At 49.9% G+C, this 18,635-nt stretch overlaps 1 protein-coding gene across 3 annotated transcripts in view; it reads left to right on the top strand.

Moving 5' to 3' along the window:
• The window catches only part of ACAN (aggrecan), a 62,714-nt gene that overhangs the window by 768 nt on the left and 43,311 nt on the right, over positions 1-18,635 (top strand). The window lies entirely within an intron of this gene.

The raw sequence follows: 18,635 nt of genomic DNA, 5'->3' as shown, positions 1-18,635 counted from the left end.
TCAGTGGGGAAGGAGGAGGCCTCTTCAGCAGCAGAGTGGCTGAGGAATAAACGAAATGACACGGCAGTGTGTCAGATACCCAGCAGGTGCCTAAGTAGAGGCTGAGAGAACCCTTTGGTCCCACTTCCGTGGCCACTGGGCACCCGGAGGGGTGGGGGAAAGCCAGGAGGAATTGGCAGAGCTTGGGACAGGGCTCCTGAGCTGCCAGCAAGGGAGACAAGAGCAGCGCTCTGAACATGCCACCAAGAAGGGGCATTTCTCAAGGAAGAGGAGGGGAGGGGAGGACACATGGCCATGGGTTGCCTTTCCATCTCTGGATCCCTCTGCCGAAGAAGCCAGTGATGGTGGAGCAGGAACCCTTTCTACCCCTGGGGTTGGGTAGGCAGTTGTCAATGCCAATGGAACCCACATTCTAGGCTAAGCAAACTGTAGGGGTGAGAGTCATCTCCTATTGGGGGACAGGATCCAACCCAAACTTTTTCATCATTCTCCTCCTTGCAGTCATAGTGGGGTTCTGATGGGGTTCTTCTAGGGTTTCACCACTAAGGAGCCCAGGTCTCTGCATGTTGATTGATGCGTAAATTCCAGTTCTGCGGGGGTGGCTGGCTACCAGGAAGGAAGGGAGGAAGATGCAAAGCTGAACTGGGTTAGTGTGGCATTTTGGTTCCTGGATGCTGCCGTGGGCGGGTAGCTGACAGTCTGAAACACATTCATCTCATCTCATGCTAAGTGAAAGTGAACCTAGAACGGTGTGATGATTCACTAAAGGTTGCACTGTGACTTAGGGGTAGGGGTAGGACTAGAATCTAGGTTTTCTGAGGCCATAGTTGATCACTAGTCCTGATTGAAGGGTCCGGAGGTCTGGGATCAAATCCTCCTCTCTCTTCCTTGCCTTCTGGGCTGCCAAGGAGAAGGGGCAAAGGGGCTTAGGAGGCTCTGTGAAGATCCATGTTGGCGTGTTGGCCTGTCAGTCACTGAGCCAGGAAGAGACTACTCAGGAATGGAAAAGCAATGGGGGAGAAAAGCCAAAGGCTTGTTAGGGGTGGGAGTGTGGGGTTGGGGAGACGCTTCTAACCTGAAAGAAAAAATTACAGAACAAAAGATCTCTCCAGTTTAAGAAGTTTTGGATGGAGGAATTATCAAAAGGAAGAAAGTCTCTCTCAGAGAAATGCTGGAATTCTTCAGGTTACATCAAGTTGTGTTTAAATTAGATGTATTTCTGTGCAGTTTCTAGCTAAACGCCTGGTATATTCATTCATTCATTCTCTGACATCTACTAAGCACCACTTAGGTGCCAGGCTCTGTGCTCAGTGCTGGCCCATAGCGGGTCCTCAATAAACGGAAGCTGTGATGTGACCCAAGCAAAGCTCTTAGCACAGTGTCTGCCACTGGACAAGTACTCAAAGCTGTTCGATATTATTATTATTACTGATTTTAATCTTAAGTAGAAGTTTTTCTTTCCTAGAATTTTCAGTGAAAATCATACTTAAATTGGCATTATTCCTTTATTATCTGAAAGCCCTATGATCAACACAAGAGCAAAGAATCCAGAGGGGAAAACAGCGTATATTCTTACTTCTTTGGAGGAAGTCTGTGCGCTTGAGGGGTGAGCTCCTGCGCTGTCTGGTGTGAGCCACATCTGTCCCCACGCCCTTCCTCACACCCAGGCACACATTTTGCCCCTGTCACCCTCTCACACACACACTCCTATCCCAGGCAGCCCGTACCCCCGCCTGCCAAGATGGGGCACTCTCCATCCTCACAGACCCAGAATGGCCTGTCAGACTCCCCAGTCGGAGAGGGAGTCCAAGAGAGAGCTCACCTGCTGAGCTGGTGGGGAAGAGCCATGTGGGTGGGCAGCCTGCCGGCCAAGGTAGACCCGGGTTCAAATCCCGGCTCGGCCAACTACTAGCTACATGACTTTGTCAAGGTTTCCTAGGCCCCTTTGTCAAGGTTTCTAGGCCCCTTTGGGGTCCCAGTTCTGTCTTAGTAAAAGACCGTGTGTCCAACTTTTGGTGTGGATTTTTTTAGTGATCCCTTCTAGAACTTGGTCTCCCCAAGGTCCTTCTTGTTGGATACTAGGAAGACCTCAGCTGAGCCAGGGGAAGCCCGCAGGACCCGCAGGACCCTGTTCGGAGTGTCATTTTTAGTCCACTCCCACATGAACATCTAGAACAGGAGTGGTCCAACTGCCGGTTTTGAAACCAATTTCGTGGAGGTTTAATGAAATAGGAAAGAATAATCTCATAGTGCCTCCCATGTCGTAAAGGTAAGTATTGCTTTTGGAAACTTTTCTTTCTGATACATACTTATGCAGGTCTACATAAGTATATATATGTTGATAATATATATGTATACACACAAATAGACACAAATTTGTTATTTGTATAATGTATTTCTTACTGCGGGTTGTGATCAAAAGAATTTGAAAGACTCTGATCCTGATGATATTTCTGTCTCTGAGAAATTCCTGCCTCGTGGCTCCAGCTGGCGGGCGCTGGGGCATCCTTGCTGCCCCTATAGGAACAAAACCCTTTAAGTATCATGGGAGTAGAGGCAGCAAGGGATGGAAACTGGAGGTGGGAGTGAAGGGCAAGTTCAAGGAGGAGGGTATGCCTGCTTACAAGTGGAGCAGGAGAAGGGACAGGGCTAATGGACTGCCCTGGTAAAGGGGGTCTGTGGATGGGAACACATCTTGAAATGGGAGCTGGGAGCCGTCCTCTCCTGCTGTCACCAGGCTGCCTCTGGGCCATGCTTTGGGTCCTGATGGGAGCTTTACTACCACCCTCCTTCCTTAAGAAAGCCCTGTTCCAGGGGGCAAAGGTTGGGCTGTCTGTGTGGCATCTCCCCTGGGGCGGCTGCTCTCCTTCCCCTGAACTAACAGGACAACCCCCTCCCTGGCAGGGGGTCTGGGCCCCTGGGCACGGTGGGAGCTGGAGTGGAGACTGCAGAGGATGGGCTGCTGGGGGTGGGCAAGGGTAAGGGTAGAGGGAGGGAGTGGGATTGAGGCAAAGGGAGGACCAGAGAGATGAGAATTTGTAGGGAAAACGGTAAAACGGTTCCTTTTTTCAAAAGTTGAATCCAGGGCAAGAACGGAAACGTAGAGTTTACTTTTAAAAACTCAGAGCCTTCTTGTAAGCGGCCGAGTATGTGTGTGTGTATGAGTGTGTGTATGTGTGTGCTGGGAGGGCGGCCCTGTGGGCTGGCCTGGGCGTGTAAGAGGCGACTTTTCTCCCTCTCAATGGCCTTACAGTGTATCCTAAAGAAGCTTTTTGTTAAACTCATGAATAGGTGGATTTGGGGTGTGTGATGCTGGGCACCGTGATTTGGATATTTGGTTACCTTTGAGGTTACATGTTTTTCCTTTTAAGACACACACCCAAAAAAGGAGCCACCTCTGCTGCATACGGTCTTGGGGCAGGAGGGAGGGGGGGGGCACTTCCCGTCTCTCTGTAATTGATTTGACTTGAGGAGCAAGAGGAGGAAGGAGAAACTCAAGACTGGGCAGATCTCAATGTCCAGCCGGGGAGACGGCCCCTCTCCTCAACCCCTGGACTCTGGGCCTCTGAGGTGGAACATGGCAGTTCCCAGACCACAGATGTCCAGGGCTTCAGGGCCAGTGAGGACCCTTATTTAAGAGATGGCAAAGGGGACCAAGGCCTAGAGAGGAAAAGGTATTGTGCTCCAGGCCAGCCCAGTGCAGGTCAGTGAGGATCTGGAAGGGAAACTAGGCCTTCAGGCCCTCATCCTGAAACATACCATGTCCGTGGAAACTACTTGTTCATTCATTCATTCATTCATTCATTCTTCTTTCAGCAGCACTTGTCACATGCCAGGCATGGCACTAGGTGTGGGTAACACAGCAGTGAATAAAACAATTCACTCTTCCTGCCCTCCAGCCACTCATGGTCTAATGGGGAAGACAGGTTATAATCAACTTGACCCTGACCCTTCATTTCTATAGAGCAGTGGTTCTCAACTGGGGAGCTATTTTGCCCCCCAGGGAACATTTGGTCGTGCCTGTAGACAATTTTTGTTGTCACCGTGGGACAACAGAAGGGCGATACTACTGGCATCTAGTGGGTAGAGACCAGGGATGCTGCTAAACATTTACAATGCACGGGACAGTGCCTTCTCCTCAACAAGAGAGAATTATACAGCCCAAAATGCCCCTAGTGCCAAGATTAAGAAACTCTGCTCCAGATCTTCATTTAGTCATTGGGTCAGGTCATGCCCAACTGTGTGTAACAGCAGGAAGGTAAGCTGCAGGTAGGAGGGCAAGAAGGGAGAGTTTGGCAGTCAATAAAGAGGAGACAACAAATGAAGAAAGAGCCAGGGGCACAGAGGTAAAGTAGAGAGAACTTGGACTTTGGTGGCCCAGATACAGGTTGAAATCCGAACTATGAGCACTTAGACAAGTCATCTTCTCTTAGCCTCAGTTTCTGCACCTGTGAAATTGGGCTTGTGGGACAGTTGAGAGAATTCAAGATAAAGCAAATAAAGGACTTGACACAAAGTAGACCTACAATAAAATAGCAGCTGTTCGGATTATCTGAGGTTTTTAAAGGGCCCACTATGGAAAGTTACAGTATCAGCAGGTACGGACATGTGATCATGAGGTCAAAGAAGGTTGCTGTTTGGGACACGGTTGCCGCAATAATGCCTTCTGCTTCTGGGGGTGCAGGGTCAGCACCTCCTCACACACACAGCTCCCAGCAAGGGGTGAGAAGATGGGAGAAGGGTTAGCTTCAGCAAGAAGCCCAATGTGTGCATCCTCCAGTGTGTGCAGGGGGAAGAGCACTGACTTGGAGTCACATGAACTGGGCACTGACTGGCTGTGTGATGTGGGGAAATTGTTTCACCTCTCTGAGCCTCAGGTTCCTTATCTGTAAAATGGAGATACTAAGCCCTGCCCTCACAGATCGAGATCCAGGGAGAAATTACTGTCCGGGATGTTGCCTTCTGGGGGTGCCTGTGAAGCCCAAGCAGGACTCTCTTGTATCTGGTGTGCATTGTGCCCAAGCCAGTGCTGGGCACAGACAGTCTGAATGAATGAATGAACAAACCAGTGGACCACTGCACTATAAATTCCTTTCAATTCTTGACAAGGAAAGTGCCAGCAACACCCAAACAGGCATCCTCCACTTTGCCACTCTATCCCAAGAAAGCCAGAAGCCAGGACCTCAGGTTCCCAGTGCCTGCTAGGGTCAGGTTACCGCACCAGGCAGCAGCGCCCTCTAGAGGGAACTGCAGATACAGCCATTGAGCTGTGACAGTCCCAAGAGCGGGATCCCCATGGGGGGAGGGAGGTAGGAATGGGACATCAGAACTGAGGAAGCTGCTGAATAGAGGACCAAATCAGGATCGGGAACCTGGAGACTTATCTCAGTGCAGGCACGTCATCGAATACCTCCATTTTCCTTTCTTTAAAATGGAACCATTACTCAACGACATGGAGTTGAAATCACAACAAATTAAGGCCTAACTGAAAGCCACTAGCCAAATGGGTGGACTTGGGAAATCAGCAAACTTCCCTGAACCTTCTCAGAATCGTGAAGCATTAGAGCACAGGGGGACTAAGGAGACGTTTAAGTCACCTGGCTCCTTCATCATGCAGGTGAAGAGACTGAGTCCCAGAGAGGGGAGGGCCCTGGACGGGGAGGGCACAGGCTGCTGTTGGCAGAGCCACGGCTTTAACCAGGCTGCTAAGGCTCCTCCCTCCACAGCATATGTCACATCCAAACCAGTTATTACTGGAGGTGCTAGGTCACAGAAACACTGTGCCATCCCATCCAACTGTGGAAGCATTTTGTCCTGGGACCACCCATTGCCCACCCTTGGGCCACCTTCTGACTCTGTCCTTCCAGGGTCCTTGCTGGCCCCAGGGTTGCTTTTGGGAAGAAAACCCTTTAGAAGAGAAATGTCCAAGGCAAGGAGGGAGCCCAGACTCCCATCTCTCTCAGGAAACCTGGGCTTCCTTGTCCTGGCCACCACCCTGGGTCATATGTAGGGGTATTTTCCCCAACAAACCCTGGATCTTCCCTGACCTTCCCCCTGCTACTTCCCTTCCCCATCAAGGGTGCTCCCTTCCTCCTCCCCTCACTTTGACCTGCTTATTCAGATGGTTCAGGGGAACACCTGGATTTTAGGATGACTCAGGGATGTAGCAGATGTTTGCCAGTTTTACGAGGCGCTGAAAAAGGGGCCTGGAAGGCTGTCACCAGAGGTAACCTCTGTCCCTAGAATCAGAAACATTCAAGGAGCTTTTGAGAAACAAGGGTTCCCAGGCCTCATGTGCCCCCAGAGATTGTTGGTAGTGGGGGGCAGGTTAGTAATCTGTGTTTTTCAAGATCTCCCCAGGTGATTCTAATGCAGTCCTGATTCTGAACCCCTAGTTTAAAGGCCAAAACAGTTCCTCTTGTTGCATTTGGTTCTAAGCCCCTCCCTCTAGCCCTGCCTCTCAAGGTGACTTGTCCTCCCTTCCCTGCAGACAGAACTACAGCCTCTCGCCTCACCTTTGTCCTTTACGGGAGTGAGAAAGTGGAAGCCTGCCTCCCCTCTCCTGCCTGAGACAGGGGCCCTTCTTCCATAACACAATTGTCCTTGACCCTGGATTAAAGTACATTCGTCCCAAGAGGCAGAAAAAGCTAGGCAAGGGTTCCCCAAAGTAGAACATTCCTTCCAGGGACGTCAATAGCATTGCATGTAAAAAGGATCTCATCCCTAAGGGTTAAACAGAATAAAAAGTGCCCCTTTCTTGCAGGACTTCTCAATATGCTAAGGGGCATTGGAAATCTCCATCAAGTTCCTCACATTGAATGTGACCAGAGAACTCTTCTTCCCTAGGGCAGAGTGAGGGACTCAGTCTAGAGCTGCTGATCTAGGCAGTCAGCCAGGTCTGATGCTGCAGCAGGAATGAGGCTGCTGCACCAGGGCCCCAGGGCCAACCCGGGACAAGGGAGACCCCACCAAGCAGAGCTTAAAACCCTAAACTGCAAACGCAGTCACTGACCCGACAAGCCCTCTCCACCCCCAGGGTGAGGCTGGACCCAACCTCTCCTTTCCCACCTCCTACCTGCTACCTTCCGTTTAAAGGTTGGTCATGTTGGAAGCTCATTTTAGTTCCTTATTTTCCTGGATTTAAAAGAAGAATGAGGAGAGAGGTAGAACATTCAGTGTGGTTTTCCGGAGGGTGGGGCCCTGGCTCCTTGGCTGAGTCCTGCCTCGGAACACTTTCTCTCTCCAGACCTGGCTGCCCTGCCGGCTCCACACACACCCCTCCTACCCCATTGGCTGCAGGCCTAACGCTGTGTGCGCTACTGGCTGTCCGACTCCAGGGGGCACCAGTCTCCCAGAAGTCTCAGTGAGTAGCATCCCCAGGGGGGAATGGCAGCCCCAGAGCTGAGCAAAGAGGTGCCCTGCCTACCTACCTGTCTCTGTCCCCTGTCCTCACCACTCCATCGGTGGGCATCACCCCCACCCAGGCCCACACAGCCCAGCCAGGGGGCTTCTTCAGCCCTTTCCTCAGCCCTTAATTCCCCTTAGGGCAGCCTCATTCTGGGATTCCTACTTGCTTCCTAAGCCCAGCCTGCAGTGGCTTCTGCTGTAACTTGCTTTGGTGATGTTTTAAGAGACAGGGTCCCCCTGGTGTGAGGGAACCTGATTGCTTAGATTGTCTTCAAACCCATCCCTGGGGGAGAGGACTGCTATGTAGCCGGGTTGGGGATTGGAGTGGCTGTGTTAGTCAAGGAAGCTCCTAGCACTGACTCAGAGCCTTGGCCTCCTACTGCCCCCTCGACCCACCTCGGCCTCCATCGCTCTTCTCTCAGGAGCTCCCTCTGCCCTCTCAGTGCCTGGGGGCGCCCGGGCTTTACCCACGGGGGTCAGCAAGACTCTTATATACACCAGATAAGGCTCAGGCAACTTCGATGGCTGGAAACTGGCAACTAGTCCGGACTACTCCTCAGTCACTGCAAGTACCCTGTGCGATGACCTACCCTTAGTTGCAGGCAGCAATTACGCCCTCCTCAGCCCTCTGGGGATTGCAGAGGCTCTTAGAAGGCCGTAGAGATGTGATCCTCTAACACTAAGAATAAAGCCCAATCCCCTTCTTTGGCCCAAGGCCCTCAGGAGCTGGTCTCCCCGCCGTCTCAGCATCCATGATTCACTCTCCCCTCACCCACCACCCTCCGGCCACTGGCCTCCCACCTCGTTCCCACCTCAGGGCCTTTGCCCGCGTGGTCTCCCCTGCCTGGATGTCCTTCCCACATGACTTTGCGTGGGTGGTTCATTCTGGTCATTCAGGTCCAAATGTCACCTCCTCGGTGAAGCCTTTAAATTGGTCCCCCAATTTCAAGAAGATGAACACCTCCACCCCAACGCCCCAGCAATCCTTTGTTGCATTTTCTCTGTAGCTTATCACTATCTAAAAGTTTCTGCTTGGTTGTTTTCCTTGGTGGTTGTCTGCCCCCTTCCCAGCCCCTCCAAGAACAAAAGCTGCATGGGACAGGAGCCCTGTCTGTCTTGATCGTCTTCTATCTCCAACACCTAGAAAATGCTTAGCATGCAGTAGGTGCTCCGTCAAAGTCTGCTGAGTGACTTCAATCCAGTGCTTTTCAAACCATGCTCCACAGGGAGTTGGCATGGGGGGCGGGTGTCTCTGACCCCCCTCAGGGGCCACAGAAGTGAGTTGAGAGGGGCAGTGATTGTGAGGGTCTGTGTCAGGTTCTATGAGAACAACTCTGATTTTATGTCTTTTGAAAGCCATTGTGTGGTGCATCTTTCTCTTGTCATAGATATGAAAGCTGGGACCTAGAAAAGAGTATGTCCTGGCTACAGGTGTGGCTGTTAGAGCTGGAACTAGGGCCCAGTCTCCCAGCTCCCAGTGCTCTATCTCCTGAACATGGCGGCTGTCTAAGAACAGTCCCCACTGGCCCAGACACCTCAGTAGCCCCATCCCACCCCGGCCAGGGCCCAGGGACTCTGCATAGTCACCTGGGCCAGCTGATGTTCTGCCATCAGCGGGACCCAGCTGAGGAGAGGAATGGCCACTTCCCTTCCAAGCTTTCCTTAGTAGTTCATGATGACTCGAATGTCTTGGGGAGCAGCTGCTTCTAGAAATAAATTTACATTTTTAAGTTCTACCACCTTTGGAGCTTCAAATTCTATCATTGGGCCACCCAACATGGGCCATGGGCTGTCTTTCATCTCATTTCCTGTACATCTTTCAAGCTGCAGGGTCCCAGCACTACCCATGACATGGTAGGAGGTAGGCCAGGCACCGGGGAGAGGACAGAGAAAAAGACGAGGTTTCCTTGGCCTCAGAGCTCAGCGTCTTCATGATTCTGAAGACCTCAGTGGGCAGCTCTTCTGTGCCTTCACTGTCCACACTGAGCAACATTACCCCCGCCCAGCTCTGCACCTGTCCTCTCAGGCCCCGTCCACTCTGGGCCTTCCTTGAACTACAGCTCCACCTTGTCTTTCTTTTGTGGTGGAGAGTCCAGCGCATTGTCACCTACATTTTATTCCCAGTTCCCTTCCTGATGACATCTAGCACTTGGACTCACCAAGAAATCCATCAGGCCACTGTCTTCCAGGGGTGGAGTCAGGTCAAAGGGCTCCAGGCCCAGTTTGACCAATTCGCCAGTGGTGTGACCTTGCCATAGTTGATTAGTCTTGCATGTCTCAGTTTTCTTATCTGCAAATTGGGTATAATGACTCTCCCCTCATAAGTTTATTGGGAGGATAAAGCAAGATAACATAGCTAAACCAAGGTACGTAGCACGGAGCAAGTGCTCTCGAAACACTCTCGAAGCTGTTCATCGTGAATATCCCCGGGCCCATTCCTGGTGTCTCAGAACCTGACGTTTTGTAGCAGTGGGTTGGATGATCATGTGACTGCCTCCTCTTGCCCAAACTGAAGTTCCTCAGCTGCTTTCCTGCCCACTTATGCTCTTAAGGTAGTCATACAAGCTTGGAGCAGGCAGGGACCTGAGGGATGCAACAAGAGCCTTATGTTCCCTGCCACCTTGAAGCTAGCACAAGTCTCCCGACACACCTGGAAACTGCAGCAAGCCTACTGTACCATTGTAATGAGCTCATCTTAACTTGATTATATCTGCAAAGATTCTATTTCCAGATAAGGTCACATTCACAGGTACTGGGGCTTAGAGCTTCAACATCTCTTTTGGGGTGGGGGGAGAGACAAAATTCAACCTATAGCATCCTTTATTGACTTGCTGTCATATTTTAGATCTATGCTTCATTTGTAAGATATAAAGGAAGTTCTATCAGGGAAGGCAGATTAAATAAATGATATATCTTCCAATAGGTCAGTGCGTGTAAGCTAACCAGAGACTGGGCAAGTTGAGTACAAAGGATATAAATGCCCTCCCATGACCTGAACCAAACTCCCCAGGTACACACACTTCATGCTGAGTCAGCAGGAAGCTCTATGAAGTAGGTCTAATTATCCCTATTTTATAGATAGTGAAACTGAGGCAAAGTTGGTAAGTGGTAGGGTCAGGACTTGCACTCATGACTATCTGATTATAAAGTTCATGGTCTCCTGGCTATTCCGTGCACTATGCCCCGAGAGAAGATGAATTTCCCAGACCAGACCCTGACATCTAGCATAAGAAAGAGAAGCACCGGGGCTTGTTACCCAGTCTGGGGCCTGTCCTTCAGGGGGGGTGTGTAAAGCCCTGTTTATTCCTGCACACCATGCCCTTGAACTTCATGGGGATTCCTTGGCTCGGAGTCAGGGCCACCTTCAGGAGAGGGAGCCATGAGCTGGAAAGACCTTGGGCCCAGAGTCTGTTGAACACTCACTGTGACAGAAGAAAATTCTGTTTCCCAGCAGGTTTCCAAGACTTCTAACACATAGAGAACTGTCTCCCTCCTCCCTTCTTCCCTGAGACACTCCTCCCCACCTCCCCACACCAACCCTAATTGGCTGTCACCTTGGTCACTGGGGAATCCGTTGGCTTTGACCCACAAACTCCAGTTCTCCTAACGGCCTGGCAGGATTGGAGCTTATTTTCTAGTGCGATTGTCTTGAATGTAGATTTTTTTAAAGGATATAAAATTTCATTTTATCTTTAAAAACACTTTTCCTTTAAAAAATAATAAAGAACAGCATAGAAAGTTTAGGAAATAAAAATGCTCAAAATGGAAAAAATTAAAATCTACTATAAACTCTCCTCCCAACAATGACCAGAGTTAAATTTCTATATATTTTTCTGGTCTTTTTTCTGTGAATAGGTATACGTAAGAACAGAATGGAATTGCATTCTACATATTATTTTGCAACTTGCTTTTTGAGCTTTATGATATAGGGTGAACATGTTTCCAAGTCAGTAAATAGTTTTCCATAATTGGACTATTCTACGTGCCAGGCTCTCTATTGGACACAGTAGGGAATACAAAAGGAGAAATTAAAAGTTTTCCCTGACTTTCCGGAAAGCCCACAAGCTAGGTCGGAGAAAGTGATGTCTTCTCGTCATGTGATGCAGAGAGCCCTAGTTCCTTGCCCTCTTACAGCTGATTGTGCAGCTGTGAGTGAATTTTTCCATCAAGGGAAATTGGCATCAGGCTCTCCTGGGTTGGAGGCTCAGCTACAGTGCAGTGGCGGTCACTGGGAGAGAGCATGCTTTAGTAAGAAATTCTGCAGGCATTCCGCTGATGGGTCTGTGTTCCCAGTGAGCCAGAGACACGGGGCTCAAATTTGCTGCTCCCAGAGTTGGCCTCTGTTCCCTCGTTTCTCTCAGAGTGAGAGCATTTTGAGGAACCACACTTGTATCTAGTGTTTCATGACATGTATTTCTCATCCAACATGGCCCTCCTAACAAGCAATTCATCTGCTGCTCAGATAAACAAACAACAGTCCCACCCAGTAATGGAAGAAAGATGATTGTGTTCAAATCTTTAGGAGAGAATGTGGGGGGCCTCCGCCATGACACCTTCCTAAGAGATTTTCAAGGCGAGTTTTGATCATACCTGGTTTCCATCTTGTGTGCGGCTTTAGAGCCCAACCCCATGAAGATGCAGCTCCTCTCTGGGGTATGTGAAGGCGTCCCAGGATGCTGGAGGCCAGGTGGTACCCGGGAGAGCCCTGAGTATGTGAAGGCCTCCTTGGATATACAAAACAGTCCAGAAAAACATGGAACCTGTCCAATAGAAATAGCATGCAAAGATCTCTAGATATTTTTCCAGTTACGGATATATATTTGCCTCCTCAAAAGGAAAGACAGTAGTCCAGTTCGTAGAGACGGAGAGTAGAATGGTGGTTGCCAGGGGCTGGGGGAGGGAAGAGGAGGGGAAATGGGAGTTATTGTTTAATGGGTACAGAATTTCAGTTTTGCAAGATGAAAAGTGTTCTAAAGATGGATAGTGGTGATGGTTAAGAAACAATGTGAATGCACTTAATGCCACTGAACTGTAAAATATATGAACTTGAAAATAGTTAAGATGGTAAATGTTATGTTATGTGTATTTTATCACAACTTTTTAAAAAAGATCAGTTTGTTAAAAAGGGAAAGGTAGCTTTCTTGTGAGGACAATGTCGTTGAAGAAACCCTGACTGGGAGCAGCTGGGAGGCAGCAGATGGCATGAATCCCTAGAAGGCGCTTTCATGAAGCTCGCTGCTCTGGCATCCTGTCGGGAGGCTGTTGGGCACCATAATCCTGACAGCCTTGCAGGGCACAGTCACACAGCCAGGAACAGCTGGCAGAGAACTGGGGACACGCCAGGGACAGCTGGAAAAGGAGGAAACGGGAACGGAGTGGGGGCAACACCATCTCATGTCGATGTTTGCACCTCTTCGCCGACTATTCTCAAACAAGTCAGGAGTCAGAGAGGTCTGTGAGGGGCTCAGAGAGCAAGCTCTCTGCCTCTCGTGGGGTGTTATTCTACAGCACCGAGGTGCCTTGGTGCTTCGAGTCAAAATGCGAAGCCTCCCCGTGTAGGAGGCACACAACCAATGTCCGTTCTTTGAATCGTGCTTTTAAGCTGATGCCACAGATTGTCAAAGGTCTTTGGGTGACAAGACCAAACCCGTGACAGGCTGCATCCTCAGCATCCTGGCACGGGCATGGGAAGCAGAGAATTGGTTAGGAGCACTGGTTTTGGAGTCAGACTAAACTGGGTTTGAATTCTGGCTCAGCCACTCCCTGGCTGTGGGATTTACGGTAAGTCATTTACCCATGCTGAGCCTCGGTATCCTTTCTAAAAATGGGACTAGTAACGGTGCCCCTCCCAGGACGATTGTGAGCCTTGAATGACATGATTTGTTTGTTCACACTGCTGCTGCGCACCATGCCCGGCCTGGGCTCAACCTTCAACAGACAGCCATTTTTAGAGGAAGTAGTTATGGTAGGTGCTCGTGGGTGAGGGAGACCCAAGGATGGGCAAGCCCAGTGTACGCCCTAGTGGGTGAAATCTCCCTGCAGAGGCAGACAAATGCTCTAGGAGCATGTGCTCCTGCTGTAATGGAGGAGGTGAACCTGATCACCATGGGAACTTCACAGAACAAGGATCAGCCAGCAGAGATAGCGGGGGCTGTGATTTCCTCCTGACACACACCTTAGATCGGGTCATTCCCCAAACCCCCGCGAGCCCCCCATCACCTACAGAATAAAGCCAAACTCATTTGTCCAGTCATGGAGGTTCCTCAGAATCTGGCCCAGCTTTGTTTCTAACTTTATTTGATCCTTCACCAGTTGGATCCACTCCTTTCGCCATGCCTTCATTCATATGATCCCTTCCTCCTAGAATGCCCTCTCCCTACCTCCACATGCCCATAGTGTCCTCATCTTTCAAGGCTCAGCTCAAAAGCCACCTCTTCTTCAAAGCTCTCTCAGGTCCTCCCAACAGGAGTGATTTCTATATCGTAGCTTCTGGAGCCCTCTCATTGAGAGAGGCTCCCCTCTTGTATTGTAGGATTTATTCCCACATCTTATCTCCCACAGTGAGCCCCAGGGGTGGATTCACACTGGTCCTTCCTTAAATCCCCCTCATCACCTGCTGCAGAGTTTTCCACGTGGTGGGTGTTTGACAGAGGAAACGAGAGAGGGAGGAGGGCCAAGAAGTCCTTGGAACTTTTCCAGATGAAAGGCAATTATTCCTTCCACATGAGGGCCAAAAAAAGAAGGCTCAGCTCTTCAGAGCACATGCGCCAAGAAGGGAAAGCGGTGTCACTGGAGGACGGCTGTGGGAAGAAGAGGGCTTGTCCACTGTCTACTCAACCCACACTGAACCACCCTGGGCAGGACAAACTAACCTGATGGAGCAGAAAGGTGCAGTTTCAGGAGGTCTCGAAGACCTCCTCCTGGTCCAGTAATTCACTAGAAGGACTCAAAGAACTCAGCAAAGCTGCTATGCTCACAAGTTATGGTTTATTATAGCAAACGAATACAGATCAAAATCAGCAAAGGGAAGAGGCACGCAGGACAGGGTCCCAGAGAGACCGGGCATGAGCATCCAGATGTGCTCGCCCAGGGCGTTATGTGGACAACGCTTACTTCTCCCAGCAACAATGGGTTACAACATGCACAGAGTGTTGCCAGCTAGGAAAGATCACTTGAGCCTGGCTGTCCAGGGTTTTCACTGGAGGTTGGTCATATAGACATGGCTGACCACCCACATGGCTGACCTTAGTCTCCAGCCCCTCCAGAGGTCAAGTTGATATCACATGACCCAAGACCCCCCACCGTAAATCACACTGTTAGCATAGACTATCCAGCATGGCCCAAGGCCCCCAGCTAAATAAGGGCTTAGAGATTACCTTCTGGGAGCCGGGTCCACAGCTTCCATTGGCTCTCAAAGAGAAGCGTGACCCAAAAGGAGCTAAGTGGATGTTCTCTATGAAGTCTTCTCAGTCCTGGAAGCAGGGCATGCAAACTAGAGTCAAAAGAATGAGGTTTGATTCCAAATGACTAGACCCCAGGACTAAACTCCAAGAACGTGCATCTGCCCCTAGAGTTTAAGGGGTTGGGCTAGTTGCCCCTTGTTTCCTTTCAGCTGCATCCCAAGCACCCGGCCCTCTGCTTTGTTCAGGAATTTGGCTGTAACCCCAAATGCCTGGTGGCCCTTTCTGGCAAGGACCCTCGGCTTCTAGAAACCTTTACTGAAGATCATTTTTGAAACCTGGGCTCAGTTTCCACCCAGAGAGGTCACCAAGGGGTCATGCTGGGTCCCCTAGCCCCTTCCCAAACTCCTTCAGGAAGGAGCACTCTGTCCTGCCAGGTTGGTGGTCAGCGCCAAGTTGAGGGAACTCAGTTCTTGGCCCAAGATTCCTGCCCCAGGAAAGGTGCTTGTGCCTGATGGAAAGTTTGGGCTGAAGGACACTCTTTTCCAAACTCCCAGGTCTGATATTTACCCAACGTCTGAAATTAATGCAGAGAAAACCTCCAAAGTGCCCGGGCTGGAATGGAAGGCTGAGAACAGGAAGGGGCATGTCCCAAGTACCAGGTTTTTTTCCACAAAGAGAGCAGGGCAAAGCTCAGTGTCCCCGGGTGAGTGAATCAGGAGCCATTAATCTTGCCATGTACCACTCTCCACTTTAAACTGGTTTTACAAGGAAATTGCAATTGGGAGTGGGGAGAGGTGGGAATAATGGGGAAAGGTTGGTGGTGTTGAGCTGAATTCTTCCCTCTGGTGCCCACCCTGGTCCAGTCATAGGCTTCGGGGCCAGGTTCGGCTGCTTCCTTCCCACCCTAGGAAGTTCCATCATGGCTGGCCTTCCTTCCCAGCTCTGGACTTGGCCCACTCCCAGCACCTTAGAAAAGCAGGCTTCATCAGACTGCCAGCATGACTCTGAGTTCTGTTTTGTCCCTGGATGCTATCTCCTGGGTCACCCACCACTCCCTGCTTGGTGGTCCCTGGGCCCATCCTGACCACTCCTGGTCCTCTCTTAACAGGAGAGGAGGGTGGATGAATCTTTCCAGAGGCCATGGCATGCTCTAGGCTACCCTGTTAGCCGCATTTGGAGTTACCCTTCCTTCTAGAGCTTCTAACATATTCCAGGACTGCGGAGGCAAGAATGCTTTGAAATCACTTGCAACAGTTATGATCAGTCTTAAGCTTAACACTCCTTCCATTTCCGAACTTAATCCAGAAAGAACATTGCCCATTCATGAAGCACCATTCATTCATTTATTCAGCAAATATTTGTTGAACACCTGCTATGTGACAGGCACTGTTCCAGGCACCTGAAGTGTTGTAGAGTAGTAAGCGAAGCAGACAAAAGTCCCTGCCCTCATGGAGTGTATATTCTAGGGGGGGAAACAGACAATAAACAAACAAACAGTACATGGCAATAATTTCTAATAATGATAATGATATAAATAAACAATAATAGGGTGACATGATAGGGAGGCACTGGGTAGGGGTGAGGGAACAGGGTGGCCAGGGAAGGGACCTTTGAACTGAGGCTGAAATGATGAAAAGTGGCCAACTAGGGAAAGATCCAGAAAAGTGTACCAGGAAGAAGGAAGAGCAGGTACAAAAGCCCTTAGAGGGAAACACATTTTTATGTTCAAGAAACAACTAGAATGTGGCTGGGAATAGAGGTAGGATGAGGTGTGAGCAGGAGTGAGGGCATATCATGTAGGAACTTACAGGCCATGGGCACGGGCTGGACTTCATTCCAAGGACATTCGTCCTGTTCTGCCATGACATATAGGCCAAGATCCCTTTTGCTTTAGCTGTCCCTCCTGACCTGAGCTCAGCATCCCTGACTCATTCAAGATTCCAGTGTGATACAAGCTCCCTTCCTCCATCTCCTCCTGCCACCCCACCCAACAGGATCAGACTACTCAGGGGACATAAAGACTTCTGTTTGATGATTTAAAGGAAATTAGAAGTTTAGAGCAATTTGTCGTGGGAATCATCATTCCCTGCCTCTCCTCCTAACTGGAAATTAGCCATTTCCAGAGGCCTCATTCATGGATATTCTGGCCAGAGCTGCCAAGAAACTTCCCTGAGCTCACCCAGGTAGCAAGTGATGAGTCAACGGTACGAATTCAGGTTGTATTTTTAAGGTACCCACCTTCTCCCAAACCATATTGTCTCCCTGGAAACTGAGAAGAGGCCATTTGAGGAAATTGCATGGGGTTCAAAGTGGACCCCAGAGAGAAGATGAAGAACAGAATATCTCTTGTCACAATAGATCCAGGTCAAACAGTTATTACTAGCAAGGACCTTTATTGGTGGGTGAAGGGAATCACGACAGAAAGGCCAGAGAGAGGAGAAATTGATGTTTTCTAAAGTCTTTTATGTGCTCTGTGCCCTGAACCAGGGTCTACTCCTTCCAGTTTCCCATTGTTCCCATCACCCACCTCCGCAGGGAGGGCCTTTACCTTCAAACCTGCATAGACCTTCAGCAAACCAAGGCCAGTGCTGTTTTTGTTGTGGGACCAGCATCCTCCTGGCCCCTGGTAAGGACAGTGAGTTTGGCCACAGATTGACGTTGGCAGAAATAGCTCATTGGGCTGATGTCTGAAGCTGAAATTCAGTAAGGGCTTCCTTCCCTTGACTCACCTCTCCCTGCAAGGAGTTGGCCAGTTCTTCTAGCCGGTGGAGGCAAGAGTCCTCACGTGGCAGGGTGGGACATTAGAAAGGTCCAGAACACCCAGCCCAAGGGGGGGGTCTACTGACTTTTCTGGTGAGTTGGCTGATAGGAGGCCAATTATTCATGAGTAAGTGATGTTCGTGCCTTTGCAGACACTGGCTGAGACATGGCCCATTCCATCAAGAATGACTTGATTGGAGCTCTTTTAAAAACCAGCCCTGAAGACCCCTGGAAGGAAGTTAACACGGACTGCCTGCAGCCCAGTAGAGCAGAATTGGATTTGTGCAGTGGCCCTCTTTTTTGGACCCCTCAGGCAATTTGCCTGAAGGACTTTGGGGAAGAGCCACCATGTTGGGCTGCAGGGGCCATTCCTCCATTGGACTTCTAGGCACGCAGGGAAAGACAGGACTCGGAGCTCTGGCCGGGGACCTCCCTGCTGATGGAAGGTCCAAGAGTGGGTCAGGACTCTTACTTGGGAATTCACCTCCTCCAGACTGGACCCTGTGTTAATCTTTGTCAAGATCCCCCCAGCCCTGCCCATATTCCAGGTGCTCTGTAGTCCTGGGCAGAGCTGGAGTAAATGTGGATTTCCCTCTGATGAACTAATTAGGGATTCATTTTACCCTCTACCAATCCCTAAAACCCTCTGGATCTGAAATTCAATGAGAACATCCCCTATCTTCCCCTTAAGTTAAATATGTTTGTTGACTGAAGAGTGGAATGAATGAGTAAAACTAATGAATGTAGAGGGGCTGGGAATGTTGAGAAGAAACATGGAATTTATAGCCATAAGACCTGGGTTCCAAGCCGAGTTCAGCCACTTACTGTCTGTGTGACTTTTGGCAAGTTGCTTAACCTCTCTGAGCAGTCATCTCACAATCTGTAAAGTGAGGATAACAAAACCAATCTTTGAAAGGTTTTTTCAAGCATGGCGTTATGTACCATTATGATCAGAGTACAGTTCCTGGCACGTAGTAGACCCTTCATAAAGGTAGTCTTCAGAGGGTCCCTGAAACCACTGTATAAGCTGATTCTGACTGTAAGATACTCACTGTTGCCTGAGGG

This window comes from Balaenoptera musculus, chromosome 2, assembly GCF_009873245.2.
Source record: "Balaenoptera musculus isolate JJ_BM4_2016_0621 chromosome 2, mBalMus1.pri.v3, whole genome shotgun sequence".
Taxonomy (NCBI): domain Eukaryota; kingdom Metazoa; phylum Chordata; class Mammalia; order Artiodactyla; family Balaenopteridae; genus Balaenoptera; species Balaenoptera musculus.
The sequence above is the reverse complement of the archived record's forward strand: the minus strand, read 5'-3'. Positions and strand labels throughout refer to the sequence as shown.